Source organism: Palaemon carinicauda, chromosome 1, assembly GCF_036898095.1.
Source record: "Palaemon carinicauda isolate YSFRI2023 chromosome 1, ASM3689809v2, whole genome shotgun sequence".
Taxonomy (NCBI): domain Eukaryota; kingdom Metazoa; phylum Arthropoda; class Malacostraca; order Decapoda; family Palaemonidae; genus Palaemon; species Palaemon carinicauda.
Genome location: NC_090725.1, coordinates 212,895,634 through 212,917,396, shown reverse-complemented (window position 1 = coordinate 212,917,396; position 21,763 = coordinate 212,895,634).

Below are 21,763 nucleotides of genomic sequence, written 5' to 3'. Positions count from 1 at the left end.
TCTTCATATATCATATCCTTTGAATAACTATACTCAGTTAAGAGCTGTTGCTTAGAGTCTATACTTCAACTGAAAAGGAATACAGTTTGACCATGAAAGAAACCCTTTCTGGTACAATCTAGGAATATAAATGGGGGGCTTCCCTCAAATTTGCACACTTTGGTATAGACTTAATAGTTACTCCTTCATTTAGGCCAAATAGCTCTCACTGACTGTCTAAAGGAAAAGACAACCCTTTTGGTTGATGCGTTTGACAGTAAGCAGAATAATGATAAACTAGGTCTTACTCATTCCTGTTTTCTTGGAGGTAAACTAAGTAGTTTAGCATTTCGGTTAAAATGCCCTTACTGGACTTTCTGCTTATAAATTAGCCCCAATTTTTTTTTTTTTTTTTTAATGAAGACAGCTGATTCTTCACCTCCTAAGTTGCCTGCTATTTTTCGCAAATTAAAAAAAAAGAGGTTCTTTTTACACTCATTGGAGAATTGGTTATATTACCATTAAGTAAATGTGTTTGTGGTAGCTTTACACCGGCTGATTACCACACAATTTCCATAATTTCAAACCTTTTCAACGTTTTTTGACAAAACGTCTATATAGGTATGCTGAAGGAACTCATCCTTTCCCTAATTTGCACTTTGGCTTTCGCAAAGCCCTTGGAGCATGTGATACCCTTCTTACAACTTCCAATGCGGTATAGAAATCCCTTGATTGTGGTCAGGATGTTCGTATGATTGGCTTTAGCTGTGTCAATCATGAGGCCCTTGTTTTCAAACTTGAACAGTTGAGAATAAGTTGGGTTTTTCTTGACATGATTATTGAATTTTTAATCAGTAGATTTCAGAGAATATTTGTGATGGGTACCACAGTGACTAGTAGAAAGTAATATTTGGTATTCCTCAGGGTAGTGTTCTAAGCCCATTACTTTTCATACAACGGTATACACCCATGATATGTGGTTTTGCCTATGAAACAAGCTCGTTGCATATGCATATGATGCTACTCTTCTTCCATCAATTCCAGAATGTAGACCTATGGCAGCAGAATCCCTTAATAGGATATCTAGCAAAAATTGATGAATGGTGCAAATTATGGGGCATAAAGTTGAACCCAAACAAAATCAAAGTATCATTGCAAGTAGGTCGAGGACAGTGGCTCCTCAACATCCAGATCTTTACATTGACATGGTCTCTTCAACTATATAAAATGCATTTAGAATTCTAGGTGTCATTCTTGAATGCAAATTCACTTTCGGGAAACACATTCTTTCTGTTTCTTCTTCAATTGTACTAAAAGTTGGCCAGTTTTCAATACCACACTGTCCAGTGCGGATTGGTGGTGGTGGCAGGAGATTTTCGTCTGATCGCTCACAGCAAACCAACCTAGTATGGGCAGCCCTGACTAGCACAGCTTTCTTGATCATGACGATACACATTTTTTCACCACGTTAAGATATCACCAGTACCCTCTCAGAGAGGGAGATATGTACAATATATATATATATATATATATATATATATATATATATATATGTGTGTGTGTGTGTGTGTGTGTGTGTGTGTGTATGTTGAGGTGGTATGTGAAAACAAACTTCACACCCTTTAATCTAAATTACTGACAGTTTTTTTAAGCATAAACTTTCTACATCTGAATTCTTTACAAACTGGGCTTGTGAAGGGAAGGCTATTTAAACTAAGGAATAGCCTTTAACATATATTTCAAAACACGGCCCTGTTATCACCAATATTTAAAACAGACTCGCTCGAATCCCAAGGGTCTGAGCACCAAAATTTATTATATGATATGGTTTCCGGGTCTGAGCACCCAAGATATATTATACGATTATGTTGATGGTTTCCGTGCCTGGGCACCAAAATATATTATATGATATGGCTCTCCGGTCTGGGCACTTACAAAATATATAGTACTATGATTCGTGACTGGGAACCAAGCATATAATATTATTATATACTACGACTGGCAAGTTAATCAACCTCTTCAATTCCAAATTACCTTGTTTGCTTTTACATTAAAACTGTTACACTTTAAAACATTAATACCCGAATTCTAAGACCGTTAGATAACTCCCAGACAGCAATATATAAAACACTGAATATCCAAAGGTCTCTTAAGCACACTCAAAACTAAACTGGGTAATTACTCTTAAGTACTATTAAACTTAATTGACTCTCACTGTGGTTCTTAAGAGGAATCGAGCGGAATCTGGTTCCAAATAATGATGATTGGAATAATACCCTCTTTACAAAAATGAATATATTCTATATAAATTATAGCACTTTGAAAAGAATTTACATAACAAAATTAAGTCACTGGAAAAAAAAAATTAATTCTGAATAAAACTTAGAATAAGACAAAAATGTTACGATCTGAAATTATATAATAACTTGACTTTAACTATTATATCTGAATAAACCTTAACCTAAGAAAAGAAATAATGCAATGAAAATAATATAAATGCTTGAAATAATTCTGAAATAATACAGTGTTTAAGTTTTACACTGAATGAATAATATATAACCTGATCACGTAACAAAATCTATCTTCCCTACAGGCCGTCTACAAAAACGTTATACAATGCTAACACTCACCCTAATACAATGAGTCCAAAATAACCTTTTGGTCTTGTGTATCTTTTCAACACACGATTTGCTTTGGGGCACAGAGTCACTTAGGAGAGGACACACTAACGTAATGAACACTTTCAAAAATACACTGGATTACTAGTGCAAGAGAGTGAGAGAGGGAGAGGGGAAGGAGGCTATTTTCAGGCTGTAATTCTAACTTAATCTACGGTAACCTAACCTTGGGTCACCTTTTAAATGAGATTTTGGCTAATTCCAGAAGGTTCCAAATTATTTGGGAAGCGTAGCCTCTGCCTAAGGGTGTCAGAGTTTCCAACTAGGCAAAAATGTCGAGGCGAAACAGGGGTTTCAGGCAACTCTCAGAGGCACACTAACACACCAGGTGAGACGATTTCCCAGCTAGCTCCGCCCACCTATAGTCCCCGAAAAAAGAAAAAGGATAACATCCTCTCACCGGGTTTTCGCGAAATTTCGAAAGCACGTGGCAGAGAATCTTTCAAAGCCCATGTTCTGAAATTCTCTCTCAAACATGATGCAATACATCATAAAATATTAAAGAACATTACCCTTGTCCTTGTTCCTATCTCGCACGAATCCTACAACACTTTCAAATAAACTACGTAAGACTTCGTAGCAAACATACTTGAAAATTAAAAGTTAATTCTTAAAGAATACGTAAATTCACATATGTTAACTTGAATAAAAAGTACAATGAAATTAACGACAAAAGTCTTGTGTAATTTACATAAAATACTTATATCTACATGAGAGGTGCTCATTTTATGGGCTGGGTATCATCACTTCAATGCATAAGTGAAAACAATATATGAAATATAAATAGAATAATTAATAATCTACGATATTTACTCTACACTAGACCAGCTCCGTAGGAATATATATATATATATATATATATATATATATATATATATATATATATATATATATATATATATATATATATATATATATATATATATATATATATATACCTCTACCTCTTGAAACCTTTTGGAATTAACGTAATTTCTAAAAACGGCACATTGAAGAATACATTGATAGAAAATTCCCCAAAGTAGATTAACGGATGTGTTTATGAAATTCCATGCAATCGGTGTAATAAACGATATATTGGGCAAAGTAGCAAAGCGCTAAAAACTATATTAAAACAGCATAAATTTAATGTAAGAACGGAAAACATTGCCAGCAGTCTTTTTCAGCATATGAATGATTGCAACCACACTATTAATTGGAAAGCTGCTAAAGAACTTATATTTAGCAAAGATTTTGTTAAACGAAATATTATTGAAGCATGTTTAATTAAGAAAAATTTCGAAGACCTGTTTAACACCAGTTCAGGTATGTCCATACAAACTGGATGAAGTACTAATAAATAATATTTTCAAACAACTAGCTTTTAAGTAATTTGTAATTTGCTAATTTTTTGTTCTGTTTTACGTCAGCACAGAGGCTTCTTTGTATTTTTAATGTATTTTTAAATCATAAGACTGTGAAGAGGTGTAATAACAACACAAAAAAAACTTGCCAAATCTTCGTTTCCTATTTCCTCCCTGCCTGTTGTCGTTGTCATACATATGTATACTGTATGTATATATATATATATATATATATATATATATATATATATATATATATATATATATATATATATGTGTGTGTGTGTGTGTATGTGTGTGTGTGTGTGTGTATGAAAGTTTTATTCCAAAATACCAATTTTTGAGAAAGAGATGCCATGTACTGCAGTTTTATTTTCATTTATTATGTCCCTTTTATGCTTTTCAATTATAGAGAAAAAAAATGCTTGAACTATGAGTTGTGAATAACTTTTCAAAATTTCCCGACACATCCATAAAGCAGGTTGAATAACATCTACTCCAATGGTTTACCTAACATATAAATATCTGTAATGAACTAATAGATGGTAAAATTTTGATAGATAGAAATTGAAGATCAAATTCCATCAGAAGTCTTCTGTGGCGTTGAACGAGAATTACTTTGTTATATTTGGTCTCAGAGTAGATTTTCACACATCTTAAGCAACAGAGGAGCAATTTGTCGAAAGGAAGCGTCAGCGATAACACATTTAAAGGTCTGTCACTCACTTTGGTTCACATAGCAACAGTTAAAATGCCATGCGGTGTTTCCCCAACCTTTGAAGAGAAATTGATATTTAAACCTACAACGATGTAGGACACTGAGAGGACACCTAAATTTTACTCATGCTCTATCACACAAAGAGAAAGCAACGAATGCGGAAAATACATCAGATTCGGTGTTGCACGGAATTCTGTTACCTTTTCAAAGGGTATACAATAAAAGTGTCTAAGAACTGTTTTACTCATATGCCGGAATTATCGTATCAGTGTCTTCCACGGTTAATTGTATATTAGTAAGAACTTGATATCACCATAAACTAAACAAATTTGGTCGAAAAAGTAACAAGTGGTATTAAGCATTGAATATTATTCCTCAACTTCTACTCACATTAAACACTATTTTTGGCATCATCAGATTTATTATTGGCACATTTTCCCCTCAAAATGACCATTATAATTTTAACAATTGACATAACATTCTCTGATTGACTCTCTTCCACAGGCTTCATTCAAGGTGCGTCTACCTAATGATACTTGTCTCAAAAACGTCTACAATCATATTACGTCGGGCTGTTATACTATCGCCCATATCAAAGAAGGAGAAAACTTATTCCTGTGGTTGAAAAGCTGTGGAACTATTTTCCCGTCAATATCACCTAAAATAATACTGCTATTACCCATTTCATCAGTTTATTTCGGATAAATTATTGCGCATTTTTCTCACGCTCGTATACTTGTTAATTCTCATTCATTGCTGTTAACGATTCGACCACGCATAGTCCTACCTCTCTTCATTTGACTCTCACTTAGCTTTTTTTTCCAAGTGAACATTTTAATGGTTTATTTTGTATCACATGAATGCATTAAAATGCAACAAAACATTGGTAATAATAACGATAATGATAAATAATATGATATTTTAATCGTGTCGGTTATATTGCCTTAAAAAATAGACTTCAAAACCCCTTGTACTGTCTTTCGACACATCTGTGCATGGCATACGAAAAACCTAACAAATGTCCATGAAGATACATATAATTTTTCCCTTCTTATTCTCCTGATCCAAATGCCTTCTTTTATCAGAAAGTGTTGAAATGCAGAAACTGTAAATACATAAGAAGGTTATTGCAAAGGGAATCTAGTTTTGCTATCTTTGACTACAAATCCTTTTATAAGGGTTTTAGATTGCCCCAAGAAATCTAGGAATTTGTTCCGCAAAAAATAATCTGTTTCTGATGGACTTCTCACATATTTTTTTTTTCTTGTAGCCTAAATAATGTATAATCATATGATGACAAAATCATATGATAACTTTCGTACCAAAAAACATGTAAATTCCGTGATTAAGTGTTCTTTATCTCTCTCTCTCTCTCTCTCTCTCTCTCTCTCTCTCTCTCTCTCTCTCTCTCTCTCTCTCTCTCATACATACATACACACACACACACACACACACACACACACATATATATATATATATATATATATATATATATATATATATATATATATATATATATATGTGTGTGTGTGTGTGTGTGTGTGTGTGCATATATATATATATAATACATATATATATATATATATATATATATATATATATATATATATATATATGCATATGAATATATATGCATATATATATATATATATATATATATATATATATATATATATATAGTATAGATAAGCACGCACGCACACACACAAACATATATACACAACCACACACACACATATATATGTATATATACATACACACACACACACACACACACACACATATATATATATATATATATATATATATATATATATATATATATATATATATATATATATATATATATATATATATATATATATATATATATATATATATATATATTGTATAGGTAAGCACGCACGCACACACACAAACATACATAAACAGACACACACACACGCACATATATATATATATATATATATATATATATATATATATATATATATATATATATACATATATATATATATATATATATATATATATATATATATATATATATATATATATATATATATGTATATACTGTATATAATCAAACGGCATGCATTAAACATAATAGATTATTGTGGGGTAACATTCTGTTTCAAGCAAGATCAAACTTACTAAAGGTTAAGATAAATTTAACCAAATTGAGAGAGAGAGAGAGAGAGAGAGAGAGAGAGAGAGAGAGAGAGAGAGAGAGAGAGAGAGAGAGAGAGAGAGAATAATGCTACGGGTGGGAGTATGGGAGTTTTGGTGGGTAGACGACATTGGGCTGTTGATGCAACATGAGGGTTTGCATACGAGGCGGGTATTGCGGACTCGACGCTTGACAACAGCCGTAAAGCTCGCTTCCCGGAAATCCCAAAGCTGGGACTGAGTGAGTCAACCTTAACCGTCTTCGCCTCTCTCTCTCTCTCTCTCTCTCTCTCTCTCTCTCTCTCTCTCTCTCTCTCTCTCTCTCTCTCTCTCTCTCTTCTGGGGGCGGTCAGATTAGTTAGAGCGATGATATGACTGTAATGTTAGCTTAAAAATTCGAGTGATGGATTGTCTTAATTTTGATATGTAAAATGAAATGTACTATTCTGAGCATTAACACTTTTTTGTGCATTGATGTAGACGCGCTTTGGTGTTGCAATTCTGCAACTCTGATAAGGGAGAAGATGGTATGGCTACGTCTGGATTAAACCGGAGATTTTCAAGCCAATAACTGTCGCTTTTCTAATATCTAAACCATTTTGTGTAGTTTAATGTTGCTGCTTTTGTTTTTTTATAATAATATCTGGGTAGGGAAACAATTAAGACGTAAAACTTAAATGCATATGTGCGTATATACTACAAGAATATTTACTGTATTAATAAAGATATACCTACACGAAACCAGTATTATCTCTACTAGATACCGTTTGATAATGTGGTGCCCACTAAAGAATGATAGAGAGTTTGTGTAATGTGTGTCCAGTAAGGCTCATTATAAAGAAGTATAAGCGCACAGATATTAGAATAAAAACCTTCAATGGATTGTTTCGAAAATGCATCAGCACTAACATTCCACTGCTTACGAACCATGTAGGCCTTAGTAAGATTTCTTGCACGCAAATATAGATCCTTGCAGTATATACCTATACAATATATATATATATATATATATATATATATATATATATATATATATATATATATATATATATATATATATACACACACACATTTACATTCAACATTCAATGCAGCCGTTTCTGGTCCACTGCAGAACAAAAGCCTCGAACATGTCCTTAGTCATGTCTGGGGTTTTCATCATCACGCTCGTCATTGCAGATTGGTGATGGTAGGAGACCTTAGTCTGACTGCTCTCAGTAAACCAACCTAGTATGGGTGGCCCTAACTATACTCATTTTATTTTTATGAGGCGCATTTGCAACGAGTCGACTTTTAGCTCGAAAAAATCTCCTAATCGATGATTGGTTGGACAAAATAATTCTAACCAATCAGCTAGAAGGAAACTTTTTCCGAGCTAAAAGGGCACCCCAGCGAGTCGGTGCAAATGCGCCTCATTAAAAAAGTTTGACTATAGTAGACTACAGCTTGCTAATTAAAGCGTGACACAAAATCCTTTCACCACGTTTAGGTATCCACTCTCAGAAAGTGGTATATATATATATATATATATATATATATATATATATATATATATATATATATATATATATATATATATATAAGTTAGAAATATAACTAGATTAACCAATTTCCCTCAAACAAATGGTGGTTCCAAAGAAGATTAACACAAGTAATAGGCTACGTTCATTCTTTGGCTGCATTGCAGAGTGACCTCTACATTACTCACTTTATATTTCTAAACAGAAATCTCATCACCAGCATGTCAACCCTTATAGACCTACACATTGTGTAAATTAAATTCTGTCTTACATGAATCATGTCTTTCTTGGATATAAAATCCCTTCCTTTCCAATAAGTCTTTCATGACATGCAATAAACCCTTTCGAGGCTTTCCTCTCGTCCCACCTCATATCTCTTGCGAATTATGTATCATTTTCACTTACCTATTGTCATCCAGTCTTTCCACTTGACCAACTCAACTCAAAATATTCTAATCAATCCTTTCAGCTGTTAAATATTTTACCACTAATGCTTCTGCCCATATTTCTCACGGCATCAATAATTCTTTCGCCACATATTGTACACAAACATTTAATTGCAACAGCTTCAGGGTTTTTCTTTTATTCACTCCACCATGCACACTTCACTTTCATAATGTGCAGTTGGTTCAACAATACCTTCATAAAATTTACTTTAATTTCTATAGACAAACAGTGTCTACTACTAATAATTCTACCGCACACTGTTACCTTTCTAGCTTTTTCTATTCTTTGACCTACCCTTCCCTTATCTTTCAATGATCCCTCATTCATTGTTCAATGTTCTCATTCAAACACAATATCATCTGCAAATCTCAACAATACTTTATCTCATTCACACCTCCTTTTCCTGTCCTAAAATTTCGTGCCTATATCTACTGTTCTTCTCCAGAACGGACACAACGTAGCCTTATCCTAAATAAATTTTCACACCAAACCCATCAGTCTCCTACTTATATACTCTTAATACATGCTAGACTTCCATTATCAAAAATTCTAACAGACACAACAAGTTATCATCTATACCTTACATTTTCAATTTCCTATTTCAATTCAATCATAAGAATTTTGGGGGTCCATTTATACCGGTTAAAAAGCTTTTCCTTTAATTTCAAACTTTTCTTATAACTATTTTATAACAAACCGTTTAGGTAACCTATTCCTTGTTTAACCTACCTTACTTTCTCAATCAAATTCCTAACTCTCAAGAGGTACTAAGTCATTTTATACCCTTATAATTCTCAGTCACCTTTGTTGCCTTTAACTTTATACAGAAAAATAAATATTCCATCCACCCATTTATTTTGAGATGTTCCCTCATCTAAAAATCCCTGCAAATTCTGAGTGGATTATTAATAACATTATCATCCTAAACAACAGAATCTTGATTTTAATCCCATGAATTAACTTCTGGTTTCTTTCCTTTTTCATCCTACTAATTGCCTTCCATTGCACCTGAAACCGTCACTTCTATAAATAATCTATCCTATAGTAAGACTTTCACTTTTTGCATCATACACCTGTCTCTCATCTATTTTTGCCAATCACCAAACTTTCAAAATATTTACTCCATCAACCCCTAACATCCCAAACATTTGATAAAGATATTTGCAACACCAACTTTTTACCTCCATTATGTCTCCAACTGGACCCCTGAATACAATGGATATTCAAGCTAAATATTATCCTTAAACCTATATTTCTTGAATTTATCAACATACGAAAAACATTTAGAACTAACCTACAAAAATATGAAACAAAACTAAAGATACATTTATATGCTAATATCTAAATTCTAAACCCTTTACCTCGAACATATTTAAAACATAAACAATTCCAAAACTTATTATAGAACCGAAGAAAATCACAAAAACTAATTTATATATATGTATATATATATGTATGTATGTATGTATATGTATATGTATATATAGCCCTACATACGTATATATATATATATATATATATATATATATATATATATATATATATATATATATAAATAAATATATATATATATATATATATATATATATATATATATATATATATATATATATATATACACACACACATACATATATATATATATATATATATATATATATATGTATACATATATATATATGTATATATATACATATATATACATATATATATATATATATATATATATATATATATATATATATACACACATATATATATATATAACGGATTTTGAGCGGAGCGAAAAATCTATTATTGGGTGAAATGGCCATGACGTCCTGATGGAAAGTTCCTTAAGTAGCTTCCTGAGGGTATATATGACTACAGTGGATATTCCCAGAGAATTAGACCAAAGGTTTCACAGAATTCTAACTTCTGGCGCAAGTACCCTAAAGGTTTCCCTTTAGGATATCGTATATCAACAGGGGACGTATGCTTGACACGCCACATGGCTATCTGCACTCCACATAGCGTTTACGCTTCGAGGGGGAAAGGTGGCAAGATAACTGAGGAGACGTTGCAAAGTTGTCCTCCTACGTTACTGTTACGGTACCTCGCGACGTAAACAAACGGCAGCCATAGATGTCCGCCATCTTGACTGACGTCACGTCCGTCCTCTTCATTCCATATTCAGCGTTTCTGCCAGCCTCCACGATACAATATGAAAGGGAAGGGCCGGACAGGCCGAACTAGAACCAGTAGGGCGGGTCCATCAGGACGTCATGGCCATCTCACCCAAAAATAGATTTTTCGCTTCGCTCAAAATCCGTTTTTTGGGCTTAAGCCATGACGTCCTGATGGAAGTGTACCAGAGAATTAGTGTATCGTGGTTTTTCCCAATTTCAAAGTGCCTTCTACTTCAAACAATATTCCTTTGGTCTGGAGACCTTAGAGACCGTGACATCTCCATTATATGTCACTACCAGTGGCATAAACAATGACATGGCTTCCTGCCCCCCTGGCAGGGAGGTCCTATTTGGACAAGAGGAACATCTTGAAGTACCCTGATGAAGATAGACTCGCCTGGATGCGAGGATCGTGCCGATCTCGTAGACAGATCGGAAAGTTAAATATTTGTGTAGGAACAATATTTCACTCGCTTGGTGAGCATATTTCAGACAGGATAATTATTATATATAATATAATAACGAATAGTTAGGGGCATTGAAACACAGTAACAACAATTTATTTTCACATGGAAAGGCGAAATAAGACGTATATGGTAAATAAAATATCTATTTTATTCAAGAAATTGCAATAAAGTAAAATAAGGTAAATAATTTACAATAAAATTGTTGAATAACAGACATAGATCATGAACTGAAAGACGGTGATGTGGAATCTGAAAGGAAAGAATTTGCCTTTATACACATAAGTTCCTGGGGAACGAAAGTCTTTAAGAGTCACAATACACTTCATGTCCGAGAACATGTGGCACACGTGTTAGAATCTATGTCACTTCACCTTGAGGAAGAACAGTCTTTTGTGACACTAAGTGTCACCTGAAATCACTATGTATCGCACTAGGGTCAACACAGGCACCCGTTGAGTTAGAGTCCCGAAATAACTCACTGTTCTACGCAGCACTTAAGCAACTCGTTTCAATACACTACCTGCTGCTACCACGAATCTTTTAACTTCGTGCACCTGCTTCGCATTGTGTTTAAAGAACACTCTTGAGGATTTCCAGCCTGTGAAGGATCGGAGGCTTTCGAAATCCATACCTTGGAAAAAATTTAGGTGATTTTTGCCCTTAGTTGTTTAAGTGACAGGTCACTACCCGATGTTTCTCCTTTAAAAAGCTGTCCTCCGCCAAAGTCTGAAGTTCTTCGAAGATAGACCTTAAGACTCTCCACTGGGCATAAAGAGACATCTTCCTTCAGAGGGCAGATTCTCCAAGGTCCCCATCTCTTGGTGGGGAGTTCATTTTTGGCGAGAAACGTAGGGTCAGGGAAGAGGGTAAGTTCCCCTGTGTCAGCGAACTGTATCTGGCACTCTTCTCTTGAAAATGCCACTATTTCACTGACTCGGGCTCCCGATGCGAGAGCAAAAAGGAAAATTACTTTTTGGGTTAAGTCTTTCAGAGGGCAAGATTTGTTGTCCAATCTAGAGGCAAAATGGAGCACCTTATCCAGGGACCAGGTGACGGGTCTCGGTGGAGGTGCAGGACGGAGTCTAGCACATGCCTTTGGAAGTTTGTTAAAGATTTTGTTGGTCAAATCTATTTGGAAGGCGTAGAGTAGTGGTCTTGTCAAGGCCGATTTACAAGTGGAAATCGTGTTGGCCGCCAAGCCTTGTCCATGAAGGTGAATAAAGAAGGACATACAAAAATCTATGGAGATTTCCGTAGGGTTTTTTGCCTTGACAAAGGACACCCACTTCTTCCAGGATGATTCATATTGCCTTCTGGTAGACTTTGTTTTGTATTCCTCTAGGAAGTCTAAACTTTTCTTCGAGATTCCAAACCTTTTCTCCACGGCTAGGGAGAGAAAATCATGAGATGAAGGTCTTGGACTGTCTTTGATGAATCGAAGACAGTCGACTTCTGCACCTGCTGGGAGAGAACTGGGCCCGGCAGAGGGATCAGCTTGGGTTGTAGCTCCAGGACTAGGGGAAACCAGTTGCTCCGGGGCCACTTGGGAGCCACTAGGGTTGCTGTTCCCTTGAAGGTTCTCAGTTTGGAGAGGACTTTCAGCAGAAGATTGGGTGGAGGGAACAGGTAAATCTTGGACCATCTGTTCCAGTCTAGGGACATGGCGTCCACTGCTTCCGCTTTGGGGTCCTCGTATGGGGCCACATATCGAGGAAGTTGATTGTTGTCGCTCGCCGCGAAGAGGTCAATCTGCAGTTCCGGGACTTAACGGGAGATGAAGGAGAATGATCCTGCGTCTAGAGACCATTCTGACTCTATGGGGCTTGTCCTCGATAGAGCGTCCGCCGTCACATTGCGGAATCCTTGCAGGTGAACTGCAGACAAGTGCCATTTTTTCTTGTCTGCCAGGCGGAAAATGGGCAAAAGCACTTGGTTGAGGTGGGGCGATCTTGAGCCCTGACGGTTGAGACATCTGACTACCACAGAGCTGTCCAGAGTTAGACGAATGTGGATCGAAGGACGAGGAGATAGTTTCTTCAGAGTGAGAAGAACCGCCATGGCCTCCAAGATGTTGATGTGAAACATCTTGAACAGGGGAGACCATGTTCCTTGAACTTGTCGTTGGTGGGAGTGATGCCCCTATCCCTCTAGCGAGGCATCCGTGTGGATGTTGATCGATGGAGGTGGTGGTTGAACAGGGACAGATCTTTTCAAGGTCCTTGTTTCCGATCACGGCTTGAGGAGTGAGCGAAGCCTGTTTGGTAGGGGTCTTTTGAGATCTCTTCGAGCGATGGATGCATTTCGTCTCCAGACTCCTGAAGCATCCTTTAGCTGTGCTCGTAGCACTATGTTTGTCACTGAGGTGAACTGTAGGGAGCCGAGTACACGCTCCTGCTGTCGTCTTGAAATCCATTTGGATTTGAGAAGTCTTTTGACAGACCCGGCTATTTCCTTCCTTTTCTTCAGAGGGATGGAAAGGCAGTGTGACTGAAGATTCCAATGGATTCCTAACCATTGAAACTTCTGAGCTGGAGACAGGCGAGACTTCTTGGTGTTGATTTTGAAACCCAGATGTTCCAGAAATTGGGTCACCTTTCTGCAGGCTCGCGAACATTCTTCTGACGATGTCGACCAAACCAGCCAATCGTCGAGGTAAGCTATCACCTGGACGCCTCTAAGGCGTAGCTGGTGGACGATTGTGTCTGCTAGTTTCATGAAGATTCTTGGAGCCACGTTGAGCCCGAAGGGCATGGCCCTGAAGGCGTAGTTTCTTCTTTGGAGCCTGAATCCTAGGTAGGAGGAAGCTTGGTGATTCATTGGAATGTGCCAATAGGCATCCGCCAGGTCTATTGAGATCATGTAGGCCTTGTGAGGCAGTAGGGCTCTTATATGTTGAATAGTCAGCATCTTGAATTTGTTATTCACAATGAACTTGTTGAGAGGGGACACATCGAGAATGACTCTGAGCATGTCTGAGTCCTTCTTGGGAACACAAAACAGTCTTCCCTGGAACCTGGTGGACTTTACCCTCTTGATCACCTTCTTGTTCAAGAGTTCTAGGACATATTCTTCTAGGATGGGGATTGAGGGCTGGAAGAATTGGTGGAAGGTTGGAGGTGGTTGTATCCAGCTCCATCCTAGTCCCTTCTTGATGATGCTGTGTGCCCAAGGATCGAAGGTCCAACGATCCTGAAAGTGGCGGAGTCTTCCTCCCACCGGAAGCACTTCATTGCTTCTGGTTTCCCGAGGGTTTGCCACCTCGGCTGCCTGCTCCCCTTCCTCCTCTGCCTCTGGAAGGGTGACGAGAGGAGTCTCTGCCAGAGCCTCTACCTCTGGGATGAAAGGTAGTGGACTGTCTTTCGTAGGCAGGGGTGAAGACCTTTGATTGGGACACCACCGGCTGAGGGACCAGCTGAAAGGTCTGCTGTGGCTGGGCCACTATCTAGGGAGTAGCAGGAGCCGGAAACTGGCGTTTGGGTTGATGCTGTTGGGGTCTAGGTTTAGAGGATTTTCTCTTAGGTTGTGGGCCTTCATCTTGAGAAGACTTTCTCTTACGGGACATGCCCCACTTGTTGAGAAGGTTCCGATTCTCAGTGGCAGCCTTGTCCACAATCTCCTTAACCAAAGTCGTTGGGAAGAGATGTTTGCCCCAGATGTTGGAGGAGATCAGTTTCTGGGGTTCGTGTTTCACGGCTACATTGGAGAAAACGAACTCTCTACAGGCTCTCCGGGCCTTAATGAAGCTATACAAATCCTTCATCACGGTCACAAGGTGGGTCTTAGCAAGAACCATGTAGAAGTCCGGGACCCGAATGTCCCCGGCCATTGCTTCAAGTTGAACTTGAAGGGATAGGGAGGCAGCTAACCTCTCCTTGGTGTCCTGTTCCCTACGCAGTAGATGGCCGTTCAGCTTAGGGAGATCTTCATTGAACTGACGGCCAGCGACGTCAGGTTCCAACTTCCCAACCGTGAAGGTAAGCTGGATATCCTTCCAGCTTTTATCATCGGGGGGTAAGGCGAGGGAGAGAGGCCTACACTCCTCCAGTGTAGGGCAGGGCTTTCCTTCCTACACCGCCTTCAAGACCGTGTTGAGAGCCTTTTCCATGAAGGGAAAGATCATGGTAGGAGGAGCAAGAAAGGATGGATGCTTCTGGCTCAATGCCGGCATCTTTGAGTTAGTGTAGCCTCGGCTCTTGAGGCAATCAGCCAGCATAGCCTGGGCCTTAGAGTGCTCGAAAACGATCACTTCTTTAGGTTCGGTCTCCTCCCTGGAGGCCGGTTCGGACCTGAGTCTGACATAACAGTCCGGATATGCCTCAAAGCTTGGGTAGAACTCTACCTCTTCAAGGGGGATGACACCCAATTTGTCGTTTATGAAAATTCGGCCCGTCGTTACTGGCATGTGCTCGGCTTACCTCCAGGGATTTGACACCGAGCAAGGAGGAAGCTGTTTGACCGAGATTTTCTTCGGTTGCTTCCAGCCCATAAAATGTCTCTTGAGGTCCTCTTGGCCCTTGCGGAACCTCTCGTCCATGAATGCCACCAGGACCTGGATGGTATCTTGGGTGGTTGGCAGCGCAGGAAGCGAAGCAGCAGATGTAGAGGGAACTGGCTCCTCGACCACAGCAGAAGCCGCAGAGGGTGCTCGGACAACCTCGCCCTCCGAATCAGGGAACTCCACCTGATCCTCTTCTTCCTCCTGACCCTCAGTCATGAGGGTCCTTTCGGTATTTTCGGACACGTCCGACATCCCTTCCACCTCGTCGATGTGACAGCCTTGGAGAGCGGCCGTAACGTCCAGTTCAACCGTAAGTTGAACACAGGAGATCTCATCCTTAGGGATCACGGCATCAGCCGAGAAGGGCCCTCATCTTCTTGTTGGGGAGATAAGGCCCTGTGGCGTTCCTCTGGAAACCGCGCACCCACTTGCGCAGTTTCTCTCGTGCATTGTCCCGGGCCTCCGCGGACGGAGGGTTGTCGAACGCCTCATCAAGAAGGCTTTTGCAGACTGAACAAGTCTGCGGATCCCAATACTTGAGATTCCCTTTCTTGGTGGCACAGGCGGCGTGGGTCCGGCACGCCAGATGCCCATAAAAGTCAGGGCGACGAACTCCGCAGAAGAAGCTCTCACACTTCACGTACTCCTCCTGTAAAAGAAAGAGACAATGAGTACTTGAGATTCATTATATCATGACTTACAGTAATCTTAGATTAAAATTTAAGTAGCAACTTATAAAATATAAGATTCATTTTGGTTATGAGCTCAGGATAGGTGACTAGTAAAGAAGTAGGAAGACACATATTTGTGAATCCTGCCCAGCCAATTGCCGCGACCTTACACTAGAATTAATTCCTTAGAACCTGTAGGGTTCTAAAAAGGGGGAAAGAGCATCCGTTCGGATGAGCCAAGCTTAGGCTTCCCCTGGGGAATTAATCATAGAGAGGTGCAAAGCTGAAATCATTCAGTTTATAAAGAGAAAAGGGGGAAAATTAGAATGAACCCCCTTTTGCAGGTTCGGTCCCGGCAAGAGACTGCACAAGGAAGCACAAAATATGCTGGAAATGTTTTACTGTACAACCGTATACAATAGTCATTGTTCTATGGTATGAAATACCAGAGGAGAACTGGCTAGTCTACACAGCTGCATGATAGTGACTGCCGGCACTGGGCCGGCAGCTGGTAGGGGTGATTGTCCACTGTAAGCCGAGGTTAGAAGCGCCGGCAGACTGACCGCAGGCCGGAGGCCCGTCTAGCGAGGTGAACCCATCAATGGCCACATACCAAGTGGCAGAGAGACAGGAAGACACTTGGGAATGGCGTATTGCCGGCAGGATGGCGGATCGCCGGCAGGACGGTGGCCCCCGGCAGCCGGCAATGGTAGACCATCGCTGACATCATCCAATGAAGCAGGAAGGTTACCCAAGATGCCGGCGGCTAGCGCCGGGAAGTGGAGGCCAGATTGCCGGCAGGACGGTGGACCCCGGCAGCTGGCAATGGTAGACCATCGCTGACATCATCCAATGAAGCAGGAAGGTTACCCAAGATGCCGGCGGCTAGCGCCGGCAAGCGGAGGCAACAGTGGACCAGCACCGAGATAGAAAGAGAGAAAGGTAAGGAGGGAAGGTAAGGAAGGGTAATACCCAGTACCCAAACTAACCTTCCTCCGGAAGGAGTGTTCACATGAAAGGGGGTATACGCCTATCATCCGGCGGCAGAGAGCCGGCAGACGGCTATGTTGCCTGTGGTAGCCCAAGGGAGGGCCAGAGAACACTCAAGGAGGGAGGTCTTCCGCCGGCAGGCCGACCGCCGGCACTATCCCATATTTCAACTATGTTAGGGAAGTATAGCAGAACGGACCATCTAGCAGAAGAACACAGCCAATCCCACAACTCGCCGGCAAGCGGAGGAGTTGTAGGACGGTGGACAGGGGTGTGATGGCAAGCCAACATAAAGGGACAGAGTGGGGGGAGGGGGAAAGGGTCCTGAGAGGGAGTGATAAGGGGGTGGGGACACGCCCTTACACTCCCAAGGGAAGGGAATCTGTTTATAGGCTAGCCTATCTAGGGGGGAGAGAACGCTCTCCAACCTAGGGTAGGCTAGCTCAGCTTAGGTACAGCACTAGTGCACTAGTGTCCTATCCTAAACTATAAAGAAACAGAATTCCAATGACTGCCTAACCTAGGCTAGGAGAACCATTCTCCCAGACTAGGCAAGACAGGGGTAGGACAAGACGCTGGGCTGCAGGGAGGAAGGGTCGTGACCCAACCAAGTGCAGACTAGAGGGAAAGGCAGAGCCCTTCCACCTTCATCCTCCAGCCAGTACCAGAAGGAGAAAACGTTCTCCTAAGGTGGGCTGGGGTGAACGACAAGTACTCTGGGGTTCTGTCCTAACTCGAGCCATGAACAATGGCGATGAGAAGGGAAGAACAATCCTAGCCTAACCTACCCGAATGCCATTCGAGGTAAGAGGGCTAGGATGTAGCCTAGGCTACCGCAGAGGGAGGAGATTACCTTAAATAAGGTAACTAGGGAGATAAGGAAGCATACAAGGGCCCCAACGTTAGGTTAGGGGAAAAAGAGTCGATGGTAAGACCACCCACGACCCCTTGTATGGTCCCTAGAAGGCGAAAAAACACATGTGCAATCACTGAATCTTGTATGTATAATTGCCTAAATCTTCATTTCGTAAATTAACACTAGGAACACTTATATCATGCAGGAAGTAAACATGAACACTTAGGCATCGAACCTAGGGGACAGGCTAGTAGGCTAGCGTAGGGTTCGACTCACTAAGTTCGCTGAAGAATACTATCGTCATAATATAACTAATTCCTAGCAATTAGGACTACATAACTAATGATATTGAATTAGTTATTAGACCGGGAGCGCTGTTCTGGCTAACTAAATAAAGCATATAAGGCGAACAGCAGCGTTGCAACATGACGCCTCCGGTCAAGGCACAGCTCCGCCACAAAACACAAGATTTAAGGATAAAAAAAAATCGTTACTCTACGACTAGAGCTTATTTATACGATACAAGAATATGGTACTCAACTTTCCAGAAGAAGGCGAGGCCGAAGATTGCGACATGGCATTGAAAAAAGCAAGAACTGGGAAAAACCAAACTATGCAGAGATGCTACTAGAATTGGAATGAAGAGGTCAGTCAAGATGGCGGACAGCTATGGTTGCCGTTTGTTTTCGTCGCGAGGTACCGTAACAGTAACGTAGGAGGATAACTTTGCAATGGCTCCTCAGTTATCTTGCCACCTTTCCCCCTCGAAGCGTAAACGCTATGTGGGGTGCAGATAGCCATGTGGCGTGTCAAGCATACGTCCCTTGTTGATATACGATATCCTAAAGGGAAACCTTTAGGGTAATCGCGCCAGAAGTTAGACTTCTGTGAAACCTTTGGTTTAATTCTCTGGGAATATGCACTGTAGTCATATATACCCTCAGGAAGCTACTAAAGGAACCTTCCATCAGGACGTCATAGCTTTAGCCCCCCCCCCCCCAAAAAAAAAAGATATATATATATATATATATATATATATATATATATATATATATATATATATATATATATATATATATATATATATATATATATATATTTTTTTTTTTTTTGGGCTCAAGCCATGGCGTCCTGATGGAAGGTTCCTTTTTGGTAGCTTCCTTGGGTAAATAACTACTAAGATATTCCCAGAGAATTTAACCACAAGTTATCACAGAATTCTAACTTCTGGAGCGAGTATCCTAAAGGTTTCCCTTTTAAGACATCGTATATCAACAGGGGACGCATGTATTAACGCGCCACATAGCTATCTACACCCCGAACAGAGTTAATGCTTCGGTGTGTAAGGGTTGAGAATAGCTGGGAGCCGTTCCATAGCTAATCTCATTCGTGGCTACTACTGATACTCGAGACGTAAACAAACGGGCGCCATTGCTTAAATGACGTCACGTCCGTCTTCATCCTTTGTTCAGTAGCTCGCCCTACTTAGACGGATTTTCCCTGTGCTTTACTTATCGCTTTGCATCTACGTAATGTCGGTACCTTCAGCCTCGCCTTCTTCTGGAAAGTTGAGTACAAGGTTCCAGTATTGTTTAGTTAAGCTCTGACCGTAAAGTAAATATTACTTTCCGAGATAATTGCTGTTTTGTGGCAGAGCTGTGCCTCTACCGGACCCGCCATTTTATGGCGTCGTTGTTGTTATGCATGCCTTATTTAGTTAGCCACAACAACGCTTCCGGCCTTATTTACTAATCGAATACCTTAGTTTATTTAGTCTTCATAGCTAGGAACTTTTATATCGTGTTTCGACGCTTTTTATCGGTCATCGATTGACCTCATACCAGTCGGCTACTATAGCCCCCAGGCCAGAGCGCCTGTATATAAGTGTTCATGCATGATTTTATTAGTGATCCTAGGAAAAGTTATGAAGATAGTGGCATTATTTTACAATACTTTCGACCGTGATGCAAGTGTTTTTTCGCCTTCAGGGACCATATAGGGGATAGGTTAGTTAGTGTCCCTAACTAACCTAACCTCCTTGTAGGACCCCTATATGCTTCCTTCATCCCCTGCCTTGGCACTCCCTCTGATTAGCCTTGATTTCCTTTCTGAGTAAGGGGATCAAGTGTCTAATGGAGTATTCATCGCCTCTCAGTCCTCCCTAAGGGAATACCCCCCCCTTAGGGTTGCGTCCGAGAGTGAGGTTAGGCTAGCCCTTCCTCTATGGCTAGGAATAGTCTATGACCGTCCTGCCATAGCGATATGTCTTCTATCCTTCCTAGTTCAGGGCTCTTAGCCCTGTTCTAGGTTAGGTTTTGGAAGGTTACTCTGTCCCCTGCTGAAACTGTACCCATGCACCGTTTCAGCCTGGCGGCCTTATCTTAGGTTAGGGAGTGTCCTCCCTTTCCCTAGTGGCCGCTCTGGTACAGAACCCCTTCCTTGGAAGACTCTTCTCTTCTCCCCTCCCCACCTATCTCTTGTATAGCCTAGCCTACACTTAGGTTAGTCTATACCCATCTGTCCCCTGTCCTACAACTCCTCCTTAGGGTGGAGTGATAGGGCTACCTTGAGCTTCCTTGTGCAGTCCGCTCTGGTACATATACCCTTCATAGTGTCCTATGGGGTTAGCCACTGGATGCGTTCTGCATGTGGAGGTCTCTCCCCTCTTGGGTGTCCCCTAGCTCTCCCTTGGGCTACCCTGCCCCCGGTCCCCTGCGACCCCAGCTCCTGGGTGATAGAGCCTGCCTCTATCATGGGTACACCCTCTCAGGGGGGGATGTTTGGATTCCATGACTGGACTTCTTACATCCCTCCCCCTGTCTCTCTCTCTATCCGGGTGCCGGTCCCTTGCCGCCTCCACTGTCGGCGATACCTGCCTCCTACCTTGGTGACTCTCCCCTACCCTCATGCCGCCAGCCCCTCCGCTTGCCGGGGGACTGTCGACCGCCGCCGGCTCCCGCCGACGACCTTCCTCCTTCCTCCTAGCTTCACCGTCCGCCTGCCGGTCGGCCACCGGAGTGCCGGCATTCACTGCCGGCAACCTGGTCCAGCTATAACCATTCTTATCCCAGTCACCAATCCGGCATCCTCCGACCGCCGGAGCCGCCGCTCCTCTGCCGGCGTGCCGGCGTGCCGGCGTGCCGCCGTTGTGCCGGCGGCCGCCACCCTGGCTTTACTCTTGACTTACATTTTGTCTGTCCTAATGCCAGAAACTCTGCTGGAGCAGCCTCCGGCGTGTCGGAGGTCTGCCGGAACCTCC